Source organism: Lissotriton helveticus, chromosome 3_1 (assembly GCF_964261635.1).
Source record: "Lissotriton helveticus chromosome 3_1, aLisHel1.1, whole genome shotgun sequence".
Lineage (NCBI taxonomy): Eukaryota > Metazoa > Chordata > Amphibia > Caudata > Salamandridae > Lissotriton > Lissotriton helveticus.
The window spans coordinates 543,656,235-543,676,456 of NC_136061.1; positions in this window are offsets into that span (position 1 = coordinate 543,656,235).

Consider the following 20,222-nt stretch of genomic DNA (forward strand, 5'->3'; position numbering starts at 1 on the left):
GGGGGGGTAAGAGCAGGGGAAGTAGACAGAGAGTGGAAGAGGGAAAGAGGAGGGGAGGGTTAGGGACACGGCATGGCAAGAGGAGGGTGACAGGGAAACAAACCGGTAGACATGTCAAAGCTGCGCCCAAAGTCCAGAAGCTGTGATCCCAGGGGGAGTGGTATCATTTCCCCATCTCTGTTGTGAGGGGCTCCCTAAGCACGGCGGACTCTCTCAGAGGGGTCCCTGGACTCCAAGGCCTATTTACTGGATCTTTCCCCCAAAAGGGGAGAGGGAGTGCTTTGGCAAGGGGTTACCTCAATTTTGAGTGGCTCCCTTGGCGCGGTGAACTCTCTCAGCGGGTATGCTGAGACTCCAGCGTATATAACTTGGATCATTCCCCAAAAAGGGGAGAAGGAGTGCTTAGTCAAAGGGCACAAAAGGACAGGGGGCTAGGTGGTGAAAGCAGGCAAGGGGAGATATTCCAGGGAGTGGGGGGGGGAGCAGCAGGGGAAGTAGACAGAGTGGAGGAGGGAAAGAGGAGGGGAGGATTAGAAACATGGCAAGGCAAGAGGAGGGGGAGGGTGACGGGGACACAAACCGGTAGGCGAGTCAAAGCTGCGCCCAAAGTCCAGTAAGCTGGAAGCCCAGGGGGAGTGGTATCATTTCCCCATCTCAGTTGCGAGATTCTCCCTAAGCGCAGTGGACTCTCTCAGAGGGTTCTTTGAGACTCCAAGGCCTTTTTTACTGGATCCTTCCCCAAAAAGGGGAGAAGGAGTGCTTTAGCAAGGGGTGCCATGCCATACCTCGATTTTGAGTGGCTCCCCTTGGTGCTGTGGACTCTCTCAGCGGGTATGTTGAGACTCCAGCGTATATATCTTGGACCTTTCCCCAGAAAGGGGAGAAGGAGTGCTTAGTCAAAGGGCACAAAAGGACAGGGGGCTAGGCGGTGAAGCGGACAAGAGGAAAGATTCAGGTGAGAGGGGATAGGAGCAAGGAAATAGACAAAGAACGAAAGAATGTTGAATAGGAACAGATAGATAGGAGACAAGGAAAAAGCAGAGTCACAGAAATACGATGGGGGGTGGGAAAGACAGGGAGATGGAGAGAAAACCTGTGCCCAAAGTCCGGCTGGGTAGGTGACGGTCAGGGGATGAACCAAGGCCGATCTCCTCAATAGCTGAACAGAGCAGCTCCACCGGGCGTCAGACATAGTGCTCGGACTCCGCTGTCAGGATGGGGATCAGGAGTATGCTCAGACATTGTCATTGTGTGTTGATTAGGTAGTGGTCACTACCACCCCTTGTTCACCTTAGCTCCATTGCTGCCTCTTTGGTCATTTTACTCTGCCACAGGGTCCCAACAGGTGCTCCGGTCCCACGCACGTTCTCTACCTAGAGACGGTAGCAGCGAAGAATTGCAAGACTACTGCTTCCGCATTTTGGTATTTGCGAGGGCGTTCTGTATATTGGGCGTGGATCAGGCGTGACAACTACCTCAATTTCTGGGTGCGTCCCCCGCGATCCGGGAAAGCCTCCGTGGATGGTCACTGTCTGTAGAACTTCGCTGGAGGGTCCTGAGTTGCAGCATGACACTATGGGGTCTGCTCCAGTGATTCCTCCAATGAAGCGTCCTTCCCTCAATAGGTTACTTAGCGATTTCGTAAGGGGAAGCATTCCCCCCCAGCCACGGCCGATGATATGCAGCGTCGGCTCTGAATATTTTACTGACCATTATGAAACTCCGCCAATCGCCGACCGATGGGCGGCATTTTGAATGAGCGTCAGGGCTCCTCGGCAGGATATGCAAGTGACCGATAGTCAAGTTTGGGGGTGCTCCTCAGAATCTGGCTGCTGCAGCTTAGAGTCTCTGGGAGCGTCTGCGGGCGCAGGGGGCCGCATAGCTCCTCATCCTGCCATGCTGGCATGCCTGTGATGGAGGCGCTGGGCTCAGGCTCTAACTTGGGTCTTGGTGGCTTCAGCATCCAGTTACACTTCCTCGGACCACGGTGCTCTTAACCCTTTCAACTCCCGCGGGAGCGCTCAGACCCGCAGGCATCACCCGGTGCCTGGGAGTGCTCCTAGCGTGGACGTCACTCAGGCTGGCACGGCGTAAGCTCAGCGGGGAATGGGGGAACGTGACGATCGCCGCGCTCAGAATCGGATTCACCTCAAGGCGTTTTCCTGTCCGTAAACATTCAAGGTCAAATGGACAGGGCTTTAGATGGGATGGAAAAAGAGTAGTAGAGTCCCATTCCTCAGTGGCAGCAGCGGTTACTTTATTTCGCTGGCAGCACAAGCTTCCGATCGTCCAGCAAGTCCGTGGTTTCAGTATTTTACTGGTGCTCCGTTGCCCCGCACTCACAGCCACCATGTTAGGAGCTCCGTTCAGCCTCCTCACCACCGCTCTACACAACCTGCATACTCTACTCCAAGCGCTCAGTTTTGAATAGGACAGTGCCCCAGCTACAGCGCCAACATTCAGATGTGAAGGGCTATTCGTGGTGTAGCGGTCACACTCACAGTTTAACCCGCACCATTCTTTACAGGTTCCGCCGCTGCTGATTATTCGCAGTCGCCATCTTGGTAGCACCATTCAGCCTCCACGTCTCCGCTCCACACGGTTCGTTATCTCTCCGCCTAGCGCTTAATTTTCCATATGAAAGCGCCCCAGCTACAGCGCCGGCATACCGATTTAAGGGCAATGCGTGGTAGTACAGACAAACTCACAGTTTATCCCACGCTGTGCTGTGTAGGTTCCGCCGCTACGGACACAGGGCGCTACTGCGGAATTCGTGCGCACTTGCCTGCTTGAAGGATATGCCGCATTACCGCTCAGTTCAATCGCCCACACAGCTTACTTTAGCAGCGCACCGTTGGTCCATTCACCGCCCATATCCGCTATTTTATGACCATCGCAGCTATTACAGTGCTCACACAGATCGGGCGCTTCTTCAGGGTAGAAATGTCCCAGTCCTCGGCGGCAGCAGATGACACTATCTTGATTACAGCGCAATATTTTGACCGGCCAGCCAGTTTGCAGTGTGCAATAGGTTACTTATTCTGCCACTGTACAGCTCTCACAGTCGCCCTCTTAGGCGCACCGATCAGACTCCCTGCTGCCGTGCCCCATGATCAGTTTTCACGCTGGTCCCAAAAGGTATAGCAGAGGATAAAGTAGATACTACTTCACTCTCAATTAGTGGTGGTTGAGCAGTCAGGCTTATCAGAGAGCTGTGTTAAGCATTTATTGTACACACTCAGGCAAGAAATTATGTCACACACTCAAAAACTGAATCCAGACCAATTGTTTGTATGAAAATATTATACTTTCTTATTTTATTTCTAGAACCAAGTAAAACTCAGTTGCAGGTAAGGAAAGCAGTTTCAAGAATAGCAGTAATACTATCCAAGGTATAGAAGGAATAGTTTGGCAAGGCAATAAACAATGTTTTACAGTGAATGAAATGCTTTTGTACTCTCTGTCAAATACAGTAGACTTTGCAATTGTAAAGATAGACAGTTATCTGTAATAGGAGGAATCACAATGCAATCCCATGGAAGGAAACAGATTCATGTAGTAAGAGGTAAGCACTCAACTTACTTCCCCAGTCTTCAGGGGTTTTGACCAACACTGGGCAAGGTTCAGTTTCTGGTAGGTCCTGCACCACCAGCAGCACTGGGGCAACTGGGTGCAGAGGTCACTGAGCCCAATGTTAGCCTATGGTGACCAAGGGCAACTCGTAGAGGCATGGGTTAACAGGTAAGGACCTGTGATTTCAGGGCAAGGCCACGTGGGTTAAAGCAAGCACAGGGGGGGCCACGAGGCAGCAGCAAGACTACACTATGAGCGGCACAGGTGCGGGCGGGTACAGGGTGCAAATCCGCATCAGGCGCCAAAGGCTTTTCAATGGGGGTGGTCAGTTGCACAGAGAGACTGCAGGCTCGGACCATGAGGCTGGACAAAGGCAACCAACGGCTTGGCAGGTAAGTTGGATAGCTAGGGGACACCTAGGCACCATCGGCTAGGCTTCCCAAAGTCAAGGGCAGAGGATTCAAAGGGGCGTTTTGGTGTCTGCTTTTCTCAGCTAGATCCTGTAGCAGGAACCCTTTGTGAAGAGGCTGCAGGAGATGTCATGGAGTCCTAGAGGGGTCAGCCACCAAGTAGACTAGGCCAGGATCGCTGGGGAGAACTTCTCAGGACATGTGTGTCACTCAGACTCGGGCAGTGGGCGTCGAGTGCAGAGGGGTGCAAGTGTCACAGATCAGCCTGGATCCAGTGTCCTTGGGGTTGTTTCGTTCTGGACATATCCAGTGTCTATGGTAGAAACGAGTCTTTGTCGAAGGCAACTCTGGTCTCTGGGGTTCTTAGAGGTTGCTGGCTGTGGGACACATTGGTTTCTGCGGGCAGGGTCCTTGAAACAGGAGATAGGCCGGTAGGGCTGAGGCCAAGTCAGTTGGCATCTTCCTCCTTCAATGCTGCACAGCTCTTCGGTCCTCCTTCTTCTTAGGTCTTCGTAATCTGAGTAACAGGGTTCAGGGAAGCCCTTAAATGCTAAATTTAAGGGCAGTTATGGAGGTTGGAGTGCAGTAGGCAATGGCTGCTGTCCCCAAGGGTGACTACACCCTTTAGGTGCCCCCTCCCTTTGGGGAGAGGGTACATCCCTATTCCTATTAGGCCAAATTATCCAAACGAAGATGAAGAATTCTCAAGAGAGGTGTTTACCACTAGTTGGAGCTGCCTAAATCAGCATAACACAAGGGGATAGCCTTTGAGACTCACCGCCAAGTGCTGCTGTTCCTGCAAGGGGGAGGTGAGAAGCACCTCTACCCAGAGCAAACCTTGTTCCTGACCTTCAAGAGCAAAAAGGCTCTCACCCCATGAGGTCAGAAACCTGTCTGGTGTGTGGCTTGCTGGCGGGATCGGTTAGCAAATACACTACAAGTTGGTCGTTTTTTCAGGGTACATCTCTAAGATGCCCACTGGGTGCATTTTATAATAAATCCATCACTGGCATCAATGTGGGTTTATTATGCTGAGAGGGTTGATACCGAACTTCTCAGTCTTCAATAAAGTCATCATGGAGCTTTGGAGTTGGTGTTGACAAACTCCCAGCTCATATACGTAAAATGGCTTCACCGCACTGAATGTGTCCAAGAATGGACTCAGACACCGTAGGGGCTTATTGCTCATGCAGTTATGCCCTCACCTGAGATATAGTGCACCCTGCCAGAGGGGTGACTTACCTATGCCACAGGCAGTGATGTGTATGCGTGGCACCCGGGTAGGTGTGCAATGTCGACTCTTTTAGTTCAGCTATACCACAACACATAGCCTGCAATGCCGGGGTGTATGTGTGTGGTGTGGGGACCTTTAGAGTGGCAGAATGCATGCTGCAGCCCTAAGGGACCCTCTGTGGTCACAAGAACCTTGGTACAACTGGTCCGTTTTACAAGGGACTTAAACGTGGGCCAGAGGTGTGCAAATTGTGGGAGTCATGGTGCTGTTTTGGGAAAGAACACAGGCCCTGGGAACTTGATTGTCAGGGACCCAGGGCACACTCAGTCAAAGTGCATCAAATATTAGGCAAAAAGTTAGGGGGTGACCCTGCAAAAAGGGGCACTTTCGACAAATGTATCTTAAACTTATAGATGTCTAATACATGTAAAATCCATAAAAACAAACATTCCAATATTACCTACATTTCACCCAAAATACTAAGAAATCATTTAAAAAAACACTTGGACAAGAATGTCCCCTGCACGGTTTTACCAACGTGCATTCCTACCTTGAGTAACTCCGCTGTAGTTTTCACTGGTATCCTGTGTTGTTTTTGTTTGTTACAAGCATGCACAACAATCATGTACACATGCTTACACCTAGGCTGTGTGAAAGATTGTCAGATGCAGAGTGTGCCTTTTTGGTTTGGAGGTGCGCACAAAGCATGGTTTCCACAGGTATAGAACTACTGTACTTGTTCCAGGATATCATTTTGGAGCGTTGGCAGAAGCATAGTGTTTTTCTTATATGAAGTACAGGACAGGCCCTTCTCCTGTCCTTGAAGAGGGAGATACCTAACAGCCTCATCTAGATTAATTCCTGCTACAACATGCCCGAACCTTGCACTGGCATACACAAGTGAGTGGTGTTTGCACGGGGAGTATATACGGTGACTGATGGTGGAACTTCATGTTGAAAACAAGTATGTGACTGCAATGCCCGTGGAATGCATTTTGGAATGCCCCTCCCCCGTAAATCATGTTGGAAGATAAAGGATAGCCTCCACCGACTAGCATAGTGTCCTATTGGCACTCTTGAGCTTTGGGTTTTGCATCAGACAGTAAGGTGTGGGTGAATGGAGACAGGGCTGTGTTAGTTACCGTGTGTTACCTGATTAGCAGAGGCCTGCCCGTTGTCTCATTCTGAAAATCACATTTTTGCTTGATGGATGGCAGGGCCGGACTGGAAACCAAAAATAAACCTGTCAAATGTTGTCAGATCAGCTCCCACACCGCATGTAGCGAGTGAGTCTGACAACTGCAAAAATGGTTTTGAGGGAGGAGGACCTCCCAGGAAACTTTGGAAGAAAATTGCAACTAGTGTGTTTGTAACACATTTTTCTTTATGAAAACATGTTCAATCATTGGATTGATAGACAATGGAGATATGGCTGTATGACTCAAAGGCTAAATACATGAATAGCTGGATGGGTGAGGAGGGGGTGGATGAACTAATTCAAGAATGGATGACAATGAATAAAGACTTGTAGCTACGTAGCTACAAGGAGCACATGGTCTCGATGCACTAACCGATGGCATCACCCTCCTGTGGTAAATAAATAATTTATTACCGGATCTATTTTTCAGAATAATCAATAAACAGGTAGCTCAATAAATAAGAGTCAAGATTCGAGGTAGCTGGAGTTTACAGGCTTTAATAGGCATAAAGGACAGGAACAGGACAGCCTGTACGGGAATAGGATGGCAGCTGCCGGGGGCAGGATCTGGGAATAAATGCGTAAGGCTTGGACTACTTTTAGTAACAGTTCACAGTATATATATCAAAACAATTGCATTACATTCAATACAGTAGGCGTAGCAGTAGGCGTGACTCGTAACAGTCGCGAAAGATAAGGACAAAATAAAGTAACAAGAAGGCGTGTACAGGGCGTATACATAGACATGTGATGTAAACGTAACAGAATATGTCATAAACGGGGCGGAAACATGGAGGGGGCTACCTGAGCAGCTGGGACCTCTAACCTAGTGGTGCGCGCAAACGGGCAATGACGTGTTACCAGGGAGAACTGGGGGCTATGACTTCTGCGCTAGAAGAGGAGACTAAAGTCTGGAGTGTCAGAGCGACATGTACCCAAGGCATATCTAGTATCTGGTGTTTAGAGTACATGCTGATAGAATCCAAAAGTTATCAGGGCAAAGGCTAATGGACACTAAGACTGGTGCGTGCATAATTTTATATGTATTGTGTGTGCGAGGAATATTCTATGAATATTAATACAGTATTTCTCTTGCATGGAGACGTAAAGGCTAGACTATGACGGAAACTATTGATGCGATTCAGTAGCTTAGGAATGCAGAGAAGGAGGGCTGAACTGATAACTAGAAACATAACATATTCTTGGCAGACTGGGAGGCAGAGCCAGGCCGGGCCGGGCACTGCGTGGCAAGAAGTAAGCTAAGGGTCAGGGATACAGGTGGGGGCTGTATCGCTCCTCGGAGAGGGTTCAGGAGACAGGAGCTGAATCTGAGTCCGGGCCCTTTTGAGGCCTAGAAACGGGGACAATTCAATGAATTAACGTGCACACTGTAAAATGTGGCAACGCAGGTTTACATAGGCCTGATATTCGTTGTTTTCACGAAGACTGGAAACTGGCATACTAGAGATGGACACAACTGTAATTGCGTCTTTAATCGATCAGAGGGGAATACATGCATATCGATCATGCACATATAGCATAAGATGGGGAACACGTAGGCACATACAACATGGCAAAATTTACTTTTCCACATTCCCTCCTTGTGCCCTACGTTTCCATCAGGAAACATCTATATTCATGATACCATCTATCATTTCATATAGCATCATTTGCTCGTCTCGAATTGTCTTGGAACGGGATCTAGGACTAGGAATACAAGAGGTAGCACACATGCCGCAAATCGCAGGGCCACATTGTATACAGAGGCAGCAACTGAATATGATCATTACTGCAATACCTAGGAATGACAATACTCTCCATCCCCAGGCAGATATAATACTCCAGAACCAACCGGACCATGTCCAGGTGCCTGGATTCTGGTGTAACTGATGGGCAATTTTATGAAGTCTGGTTATAGCTGAATAAACAGACGGCGCGTTATTAGGAATGAAAATGCAGCAACTAGATCCGATGACTCTACATGCTCCTCCTCTATCGGCCAGTATGACGTCAAGAACGAGACGATTTTGGAGCACGACAAATCTCATAGCAGATTGTTCTTCGGTTAAGTTACCTAGAGCAGAAGTAGTCTCATTCACTACTGCTTCGAGGGTTCTGGTTAGTCTACGTATTAACTTACTATTCTGGACAGGGCCTATAAAGAAGAAGAAACCTTTATTAAAATCTTGATACTGTTCTAGAGTAGTCTCAGTTTGATCGACAATTGGGGACTCGATCTCCCTTCTATGTCTGACGTGTACTAGATGTGTGTTTCTGTGATAATCGGATGGGGCTAGAAAAACTGGTGGCAGTAGGAAGGCAATGTAACATGTTCCATCCCAATCGAGGGGCAGACGAACATATGCGGTCTGACCACAAACAAAATAAGAATGACGTGAGGCTTTGAAAATAGATTTCCCACTGTCACTATACTCGACAATAGTAGTACAATCACTATGTCCTACATGTGCGGAACCATTCAATCTGACACATAATTCGCCTTTGACTGGTAGTACTGAAATAGCAGGTAAATCTGGAGTAGTATCAGACTGAACATTCAGGACCATAAAATTTGAAGAATAATTACCTAAATCATATACTTCATTTTCTAGATCTAACCCTGTTCTATGGGGGAAACCTTGCTTGTCTGGAAAACATGTTTTATTCAGAAGGGACATATCATTGGAGGATGACGTTAACGTGGACCATGCTCCACACGAACCATTATGTGAAAATGGATAAGGAAAGAGTGGCAGAACTCCCTTCGGTGTCTGGAAAGGGGGGAGTCGACCACACACCCAACAATTAGTAGCATTGCTGGTCTGGTGTGAATAGTGTAACATTCTGATAAATGTATTATTTCGCATAGCAAGACGATAGGATAGCTCGTGAGGAGGCAGATCACTAAATGTGTGCTCTACTGTAGCATTAGAAAACTTATTTACATGTGAACTTGGAAAACATAAATGTAATGCATAACTGGTGCAGGTAACCATTAAACTTAAAAACAATATAAAACTTAGAAAAACAATACATCGTATAGAGTTTTGACTAACTCTCTCACTGTGGGGGTCTATCTCATACATGTCAGGAACCTGTCTAACCGTTTCACCCGAGAGGGACTTAGACAATTAAACTGGCTGACTTATTTTACTAGACCGGAGTTTTAGCTTATACTCCTGTTGCGGAGTTTTCTCTAACTGGGGAACTTTATGTTCAGAATCAAGTTCGGAGTCTGGGTTTAGGCAGTCTTTAGTAATAGGACAGTCCTTAGCAAAAGATTTTTCACGAAGTCCATGGAATTTTTTGACGTGGGACAGGTGGACCCATCCTTTCCTGCCCTCCAACTTCACTGCTGTCCTTGTAGTTAATAAGACCATCCGAGGCTCCTTCCAGCGGGGCTCCAGCGGACTTGAACGATCAAAATTCCGCACCAACACGTTGCCTGGAATGACTTCATGCGGTTTCACCTCGGTGTTGTCTGGAAATGCGGCGGCAACCTGTGAACGACAAGAGTGTAGGGCAGACATCAAGGAAGCTAGGTAATCTGTCAGCATATTACTGGAAACATCTGTAATACTGCGGGGTCTAGGTGTACCCCACATGTTTGGGGGGCGGCCGAATACGACCTCATACGGGGACAGACCTGATCTGGAATGTGCAACCATCCGCATGTAAAATAGGGCAACTGGCAGGGCAACTAGCCAGTCTACACCTTTCTCTTTACATATTTTGGCAATGCGAATTTTCAGGGTGTGATTATGTCTCTCTACGAGACCGGCTGCTTCAGGATGGCGCACACAATGGAACTTCCACTGGTACCCTAACAGAAGGGAAACATGTTTCATAAGCTCAGATGAGAATGGCTGGCCGTTATCAGAATACACGACCCTAGGGAGTCCATAGCGGGGAAAGAATTCACGGACCAACTGCCTGGCAGTGGTCGCTGCTGTGTAATCTGGAACTGGATATGCTTCTGTCCACCTGGACAAAGCGCATACAACTACGAGGACATACTTGAAACCTCGACATCGCTCCATCTGAATATAATCCATCTGGAGGACTTCAAAAGGGTGGTCAGGAGGTTGGAATCCACCTTGTTCCACCGGGACACTTTTACCTGGATTGAACTGACAACATATCATACAGGTACGGACTTTCTGCTTGGCTGCAGCTCGTAAGTGCTTGTTGAACCAAAGGTTCTGAATACTGTCTAACATAGCTTTTTCTCCTAGATGTGCTGGACTATGTGCGGTATTAATAATGACTTGAACCATAGAGTCGGGGAGAAACCATGTGGCTTTTCCCTTCGTCAACCATCCTTGATCTGTCTGGACCCCTCCTTGTTCGGACCATTTCTTGATTTCCTCGGGAGTAGCATGTAACTGTATGTCTATGACATCTTGTGTAGGGTCCTTAACTGTCATACAAGTAGTCTGATCTGGATTGAATGTCTGTGTTGTGTTAACTGGAATGTCTAGAGTCTGAGCTGTAAGCTTAGCTGTTCGATCTGCTAGATCGTTACCTTGGGAAATGATGTCAGTAACTTTCGTATGTGCCTTGCACTTCATGATAGCGATAGCTGTCGGTAAATGTATTGCATCTAACAGAGCTTGAATGAGGAGACCATGCTGAATCTTGGTTCCATGAGAAGTCATGAAACCTCTCTCCTGCCAGAGCACTCCAAAGTCATGTACGACTCCGAATGCGTAACGTGAATCTGTATATATGTTTACTTTCAGGTTCTTAGCACGTATGCAGGCTTGGGTCAGAGCGACTAGCTCTGCTGCTTGAGCAGACAGGATGTCAATACGGTGTGTTTCTATAACTTCAGTTTCAGTAGTCACTGCATACGCGGCTACTAGTTCTCCTGTACTTGTTCTCATACATGAACCATCCACATAAAGTGTCAGGTCGGGATTAGGTAATGCAATGTCTGTCAGGTCATGTCTTGGCTTAGTCATAGTGTTAACAACTTCCACACAGTCATGTGTGGCAGGATATGAAGTAACTGACGGTAACAGTGTAGCAGGATTTAGAATGTTGCAGCGTCTGATTTCTATGTGTGGCTGGAACAGTGTCAGTTCATAACCTGTTAAACGTGCAATTGTCAAGTGCTGAGTCTGTGTTCGGTTTAAAAGAACTTCCACGGAGTGTGGAACTTGTACTGTCAGGGAGTGTCCTAATACTATGGAATCACTTTGTCTGATTGCTAGAGCTGTGGCTGCAACTGACTTGAGGCACGCAGGCAGAGCCTGGGCTACTGGATCTAATGTGCTCGAAAAATAAGCACAGGGCTTGTACTGTCCTGCTTGATCTTGTGTGAGAACAGATAATGCAGTACCATCACGTTCTGTGACAAAAAGTGTAAAAGGCTTACTGTAGTTCGGTGTGGCTAGAACGGGTGCTTGGCATAAGGCTTTCTTTAATTCATTAAAAACAAGTGTATGTTCCTGGGTCCAAGGGAGGACAGTCGATACGGCTGCCTCCTGTGTCATTAACTGTATCAGTGGCTTGGCTAGAAATGCATACTGAGGAATCCATTGTCTGCAATAAGAAGTGAGGCCAATAAAAGCTCGTACCTCCTTCTGTGTCTTGGGCTGTGGAAGACTCGCTATTAACTGGATACGGTCTGGTGTCAACTGCCTCCCCCACTTGGACAGCAAGTGGCCTAAGTAGATCACTTGCTGGACACAGAATTGTAATTTGGAAGGGGACACCTTGTGCCCCTGCTCGGCCAGGAAATACAGAACTGTAAGCGACGCACGCTCGCAGTCACGTTCAGAACGGGCTGTGATCAGTAGATCATCGACATACTGGAGCAGGGCAGTGTCAGTTGGCATGTGAATATTGTCTAGTTGTCTCTTAAGTGCTTGACTGTAAATACTAGGACTTTCTGTGAAACCTTGAGGAGCTCGTGTGAATTTATAGCTCCTTCCATTTAAACAAAAACCGAAAAGGTACTGGCTGTCTGGATGAATCGGGACACTGAAAACTGCATTCTTGAGATCGATAACTGTGAAAAATGTAGCTTCAGAATCAATGGCTGTCAATAGAGAAGAAATATCTGGGACTACTGGATACTGGGGTATGATACATTTATTAAGCTCTCAAAGGTCAATCACTAATCGATATACTGGAGGTGCATTTGGATCAGTACGTTTCATGACTGGAATGATAGGAGAATTACATACATTGGAGTCAGTTTCTACAACCACTCCTTGAACAATAAGCTCGTCAATAATTTTGGATAAGGCTGCTACAGCCTCAGGTGGCAATCTGTACTGTCTGATTCGTGGCAAGACTATTCCTTGTTTGAGAGTCACACGATGGGGTGTGATGTGCATACATCCTACATCAGTTGGACCTTGCGCCCATAAATGCTGCGGGACATTCAGTAATCTTGGATCAAAATCACGTAATACATAGTGACCTGTAAAATCTCTCAAAAACAAACGGACCCCTTCTGGGGAACAACAAATTACTGCACCTAATTCTTTTAACGTTTTAATGCCTAACAAATTTTCTGGACATGACTTCGTAAGTAACAAATCAGTAGTTCGGGACAATGGACCAACTTCTAGGGAAACTGGTTTCGAAATTTCATTAACAATAGGCTTTCCTGAAAATCCAAGGGAAATATTTTTAGAGCCTGAGAGCGGAGCCCCTGGAACCTCGTCATGACTGATAGTAGTCCTACTTGCCCCTGTATCAATCAGAAACTTTCTGTCTTTCCCTAATACTTGACTGTGTACATAGGGACCCTCTTGATCTACAGGTATCTCGATGAGAGGCAAGCCTACCTCCCTCTCTAGGCTGTTTCATGAATACTGTTGATACTCTGGATACTCTGACTGAGCATACTGGTACATTTGCTGTGTAACATGCTGTGTTGCAGCGATTGGCTGCGGTGCTGGAACTGTCTGTTGTGCATTCTGTGGTGACTGAGAAGTCTGTGAAACTTGTTCTTGTCTAGGCGGACGTGGTCTTTCTTTAGTCTTACCAGTAGCTATGTTGTGTTTCAGAACTGCACACTCGTTTATAAAATGACCTGGCTGTTTCCAGTAATTGCAAGTCCCTTTAACGGGAGCTGCAGGATGACTGGCTTGACTCGGACCCCTCTTCTGACTGTCTTGTGGAACAGATTGTCAATCAATCAATCAATCAATGACACTTATAGAGCGCGCTACCTACCCGAAGGGTCTCAAGGCGCTGGGGGGGGGGGGTGCCGCTACTGCTCGAATAGCCAGGTCTTCAGCTTCTTCCTGAAGGGGAGGTGGTCTTGGGTCAGGCGCAGGTCGGTCGGGAGGGAGTTCCAGGTCTTGGCGGCCAGGTAGGAGAAGGACCTTCCTCCTGATGTCGCTCTTCGGATGCGGGGGACAGCGGCGAGGGCGAGGTTGGCTGATCGGAGGTGGCGTTTGGGAGCGTGGAAGTTGATTCGGCTGTTGAGGTAGCTCGGGCCTTGGTTGTGTAGGGCTTTGTGTGCGTGGGTGAGGAGGCGGAACGTGATTCTTTTGTTGACGGGGAGCCAGTGAAGGTCTCTCAGATGTCCGGAGATGTGGCTGGTTCGTGGGAGGTCGAGGATGAGTCTGGCTGAGGCGTTCTGGATCCGCTGGAGTCTCTTCTGGAGTTTGGCGGTGGTCCCGGCGTAGAGGGCGTTGCCGTAGTCCAGCCGGCTGGTGACGAGGGCCTGGGTGACGGTCTTCCTGGTCTCGGTGGGGATCCACCAGAAGATCTTCCGTAGCATGCGCAGGATGTTGAAGCACGCCGAGGAGACGTTGTTGACTTGCCTGGTCATGGAGAGGGAGGAGTCCAGGATGAAGCCCAGGTTGCGTGCGTGGTCCGTCGGTTTGGGTGCGGTACCCAGGGCGGGGGGCCACCAGGAGTCGTCCCAGGCGGAGGGCGAGGAGCCCAGGATGAGGACCTCCGTCTTGTCCGAGTTTAGTTTCAGGCGGCTGGTCGTCATCCACTCGGCTACCTCTTTCATCCCTTCGTGCAGGTTGGCTCTGGCGGCGGCGGGGTTGTTGGTCAGGGAGAGGATCAGCTGGGTGTCGTCGGCGTAGGAGATAATGCTGAGGTTGTGTTTGCGTACGATGGCCGCGAGGGGGCTCATGTAGACGTTGAAGAGGGTTGGGCTCAGAGAGGATCCTTGGGGGACGCCGCAGATGACTTCGGTGGCCTCTGACTTGTACGGTGGTAGGCGGACTCTCTGTGTTCTTCCGTCGAGGAAGGAGATGATCCATTCCAGTGCCTTCCCCTGGACTCCGGCGTTGTCGAGGCGCTGCACTAGGGTGCGGTGGCAGACCGTGTCGAAGGCCGCGGAGAGGTCAAGGAGGATGAGGGCCGCTGTTTCTCCATTGTCCATCAGGGCTCGGATGTCATCGGTGGCGGCGATGAGGGCGGTCTCGGTGCTGTGATTGGCTCGGAAGCCGGACTGTGAGGGGTCGAGGGATCCGTTCGTCTCGAGGAAGGCGGCCATCTGCTTGTTGACGTTCTTCTCAATGACTTTGGCTGGAAACGGGAGGAGCGAGATGGGGCGGTAGTTCTTGAGGTCGGTGGGGTCCGCTGTTGGTTTCTTGAGTAGAGCGCTGAGTTCGGCGTGCTTCCAGCTCTCCGGGAAGGTGGCGGTGTCGAAGGATGTGTTGATGATGTCTCGCAGGTGGGGTGCGATGACTGCGTCGGCCTGGTTGAAGACGTGGTGAGGGCAGGGGTCGGTTGGTGATCCGGAGTGGATGGAGTTCATCGTGCGGATGGTGTCTTCGGTGCTGATCGGGGTCCAGGCGTGGAGGGTGGTGGTGGGGGGTGGTTGTTCGGTCATGGTGTGCGTTGGTTGGTTGTTGAAGCTGTTGTGTATGTCCGTGATCTTGTTGTGGAAGTATGAAGCGAGGGAGTTGCAGAGGTCTTGCGATGGGGTGATGTCGTTGTTTCCTGCGCTGGGGTTGGAAAGCTCTTTCACGATGTTGAAGAGTTCCTTGCAGTTGTGTGCGTTGTTGTCCAGCCGGTCCTTGAATGCTGTTTTCTTGGCGGCGCGGATCAGCTGGTGGTGTTTCCGGGTGGCGAGTTTGAAGGAGGTCCTGTTGTCCGGTGTCGGTTCCCTTTTCCAGACTTTCTCGAGGGCTCGGCAGTTCTTCTTGGAGCTCTTGAGTTCGTCGGTGAACCATGGGGCCTTCTTGCTGCCGGGTCTGCTAGGCGGGGTCCTCAGAGGGGCGAGCTCGTCCGCGCAGATGCTGATCCACTTCGTGAGGTTGTCGGCGGCCTGGCTGGGGTCTGCTGAGCTGGCAGGAGGGTGCTGGCTCAGGGACGTGGCGAGCTGGTCTGCTGTGATCTTGTTCCAGCTTCTGCGGGCGGTCTGTTGCTGGTGGTGGTGGGTCGTCGTTCTCTTGAAGGTGAAGTGGACGCAGCTGTGGTCCGTCCATTGAAGCTCAGTGGCGTGGCTGAAGCTGACGTCTTTGCTGGAGGAGAAGACTGCGTCGAGTGTGTGTCCGGCGCGGTGGGTGGGGGTGGACACCAGTTGCTTGAGTCCCAGGTTGGCGAGGTTGTCGAGCAGGGTGCTGGAGTTGCGGTCGTTGTTGTTTTCCAGATGGAAGTTGAGGTCTCCCAGGAGGATGTAGTCAGCGGAGGGGAGGGCATGCGGGCTGACGAAGTCGGCGATGTCCTCGCTGAAATGTGTGCGTGGTCCGGGGGGTCGGTAGATCAGGGTGCCTCTGAGGGTGGTGTTCGGGCTGGTGTGGATCTGGAAATGCAGGTGTTCGGCGCTGGTCAGGGTGTTGTCGGTGCTGGTCGTGAGACGGATGGTGTTCCTGTGGATGATGGCGATGCCTCCTCCCATCTGGTTGGCGTTGCGGTCCCTGCGGACGATCTTGTAGCCTTCTGGGATGGCGATGGCGATGTCGGGAGCTGAAGAGGCGTTCATCCAGGTCTCCGTGAGGAAGGCAACGTCAGGGGCTGTGGCGTCTAGGAGGTTCCAGAGTTCTACGGCGTGTCTGTGGACGGAACGGGTGTTGAGCAGGATGCACTTGAGGTGTGTGCTGCTGGTGTTCGATTTGGCGGGTGCTGGTGTGAGGCAGGTCCGGATGCAGGCGAACTTGCAGGCGTGGCAGCTGAAAGGTCCGTGGGTGCGTCGTGGAGTGGCTTGGTGGCACTCTGGGCGTCGGCCGGTGTTGAGTGCGTTGAGGGTGGCGGCGGAGTACGTCCTGCGGGTCGGTCGGGATCGTCGAGGTCCAGGGGTCCTGGCGCTGGTCGCGGTCCGGTCGCGGACGGGCGCAGACGGGCTTACCTTTGGCGCGCCTTCGGCGCACAATCGGCGCGCCCGCTGCGCGTGACCGCTGCGCGTTCGCACGGTCGCCATTTAAGGCGAAGTGCGCGGGTGGGCGGAGCAGCTGGGAGGCGGGAGCGGGGAGGGATACAGAAGAGAAGAAAGGGGCGGGGACAAGCGGCGGTGGCGGGAAGGGAGGGTGGAGGGCGGCGGACAACACGAAGGAGGGGGATGAACAAAACAGGCACAAATCTGCTACAAAACAAGGGGTATGAGGGGAAAGATACCAAGATACCATTGTGCAACTAATACTTTCATTTTCGTATCTTTCATACGTCTCCTTTCATGTTCTTGCTCTTCCCTGATTCTGTTCTGGTGATACTGGAGCATCTGGAGCATTTGTGACGGGGTATTAGCTTGCCAGGTACTTTCGACTTTCAAAACTCGATTTTTAACTTGTGGACTTGAATTCTCGACTAATTTAGTAACAAAAAGATGAGGGTACGACTCGCTACTTGTCTTCAAACCACTGTTAATAATAAAACATTTTTCAAATCTAGAATAAAAATCACTAGTGTCTTCATCCTGTTTCTGTTTACATGCTGAGATTGCATCCCAATCTTCCTTTTTCGTGGCTAGTAACCGTGGCAAAACTTGTATCAATAACTCGGGCAATTCTTTACATTTGTCCCCAAGACCAGTACCTGGTACTCGTATTTTATCTTCAGCTTCTAGAGCTGTCCAATCAATCTTTTTCTCTCCCACCTCCCATTCTTTTTCCTTGAGTTTTTCATATACTCCTGCGGGCAACAGGACCTTTAACATTTTAATGATATCTGGATACGTGTATTCTCCCATACGGAGCATGTCTTTTAATTCTCGATGGAACCCTGCTGGATCTTTGTCGTGACAGGGAATTAATTTCTTCATCTCTAGGAGTTCCATCTTGGTGATAGGGGTGTAAACAAATACTCGTTGCATTTCACCACCCGCTGTCCTAACTGGGTGTACTTCTCGTAACGGATGCTGTCTATCTATGTAAAATGGTTTACTTTCTGGAGGTGGGACGTGAACAAAATGCGGATTCAAAAACGTTCTATATTTGTGGCGCTGTTCTAAAATGACACTAATTAAATCGGTACCTAGACCTCTCCATCTATACTGGAGTAACTCGTTCAGAACATCATGTAACGGACCTGGATCAGAATGTTGTCCCTCATACAGTGTAATGAGGTGCTGGATCATATACATACCCACCAGTCGCTGCTCGGCTGGGGGCAGTTTCAGAAACATTTGTGCCACTATTTCGTCTGGAAAAGTGGTAGAATCAGTAGTCCATCGGACTGCTGATCGGGCTAGTTCTTGTTCATGCATGGTACTAAGTTCACTGTAACCGATTCGTGATTTCAGAATGTGATCGGTAGCTTGAAATACTTGCTCAAGAGAACCTTGTTCTGGTGCTGGAAGAGGAAAAACTTTCTTGTGATCTAGGCGTGAATGTCGGTCTGGAAGTCTAGTACTACCTACATACGCTATTCTGGTGGGATTCTCGTCGTCTACCTCTTCAGTAGAAGAGTTGTCTTCTTTCTGACTTACTTGTGCTGTTTTTCGTTTCTCGTGTAACTTTATTATTTCCCTACGGATCTTCCTATACATACTGTCTATACAGTTCTGTGTCTTGTGTCTTCCCTCGGCTATATGATCACTCCATCTTGTCAGGACTTTCATTTCGGTCGAATCTTTAGTTGGATAATCTTGTTCCCTTATTAAACAATTAATTAGAAACTTTAATAGCATGAGCTGGATCTCGACTTTTCTTTGAGACATGGCTTCGCCAATACTTTCTGGATCTACTCCTGTACGGATGAAACGATATATTCTGTCTAGATATTCTTTCATATTCGGTAGGGTGTCCAAATATTCGGTCACCCGTCTTACACGCAATGAATACAGGACCATATCATCATCGCCTGGGACTGGATCATAACGGCATTCGGTAAGAGCTCGCTTGATATCTGCAACTGACTGATGTTTGGGCGAACGCTGTAACGCTCGGGCATGTAGCTCGAGTAATGTCACACGTTTGTGTTGAGGCGGGGTACAAGGAGGACTTCCCCCCCCCCCGCGGCTCCTAAACTAGAATCGTCGACTGGTACCGTACGGGCTGGCAGAGTGACTGATGTAGCGGGTACTTGGACTGTGGGCTGGACCGGGGGTACCGTAACAGGTGCTGCAACGGGTGCCCCGGTGGCTGGAGGAACAGGAATTACATTATTTACGGGAGCTGGCGGAACAGTATTTGCATATTCTGGGACTGTGTCGTCCAAATAGGACGAGAGAAAAATATCAGCTGCGGTCGGTTTGTGACGTAGCTTAATCGGAACTAATGGCGGCGGGAAATTACATGGTGCTTCCGGGGTTGCTTTCGGCAAGCCCTCGGCAAGAAGAGGATACATACCCTTAATAAGGGCATTTCTCTGTCTGTCGGACTGTTCGGCTTTAACTCGTTCACCTATTTCTATTAATTCCCTTTCTTGGGCTCTTTCTGAGGATTCCCTACTTAATTCTGATTTTCTGATTTCTTTTTCGGTTCTTTTATGAGATTCTTTGCGCCATAACTCGATGGCATCTTTCTGGGACTGTCTGGCTTTCTTTTTCCATAATGCTTCTTCTACTCGCATGATGCACTCGGCATCCCACGTACCTGATACGGGCCATCTATATTTCTCTTCTAATTCCTTGGTGTACTCCACCCATAAGTCTAGATATAATATGGCACTTATGCCATGCTTATGATACATAAAATGACCTGGACTGTCCCTAGGCGGGACAGGAACTGCTTCCTCAAGCAGACCTTTTCTAGTTTTTAGCTGACGTAATTTCGAGAACAGAGGCATAACTTAGGCTGGAGTCTGGACACAATACAATACACAATAAACACAATAATAACTGAAAAACGAATCACTCATACCACGACATTGAAAACACATGAAATAACATTTAAAATAACAGTTCGGACAGAATACATGAATTTTCTCGAGAAACTTAATAGAATGACTAGATGCACTGCTAAAACAGTACGAAACTTACCGGTCCCATAAAGAGACACGTCAGGACCCGCATCCACCTAGGTGAACACTTCGTGTTGGATCTGTGCACCCAAACCCACGGACCAGAGACAATTAATTGACCCTGTCTAGATACTACCCCAGCAACGGTACTCACCGGGCAGCAAGAACGGAAGGCCTCGGACTGGACTGGACTGCTACGACGACGGACGGACGAACTTCGGACTTCAGTTACAGGTGGGCCTCTGGATACCTCGGACCTTGGACTCTCGGCTTGGGCTCTGGTCGGGACTCGCCGCGTTCCTCACCGCCTCGTCTGGACGCTGGACCGCAACCTCCGTCTCCTCCGTGGGCCTGAGGGATACTTGAAGCAGAAATATCTGCACGTGCACGGTATGGTTCCGTCACGGCTGCAGAGGATCAGGGGGCCTGCGTGGCTTCTCCGGCGCGTGGGGAAAGGGCAAGTCCCTGTTCGGGCGCCATT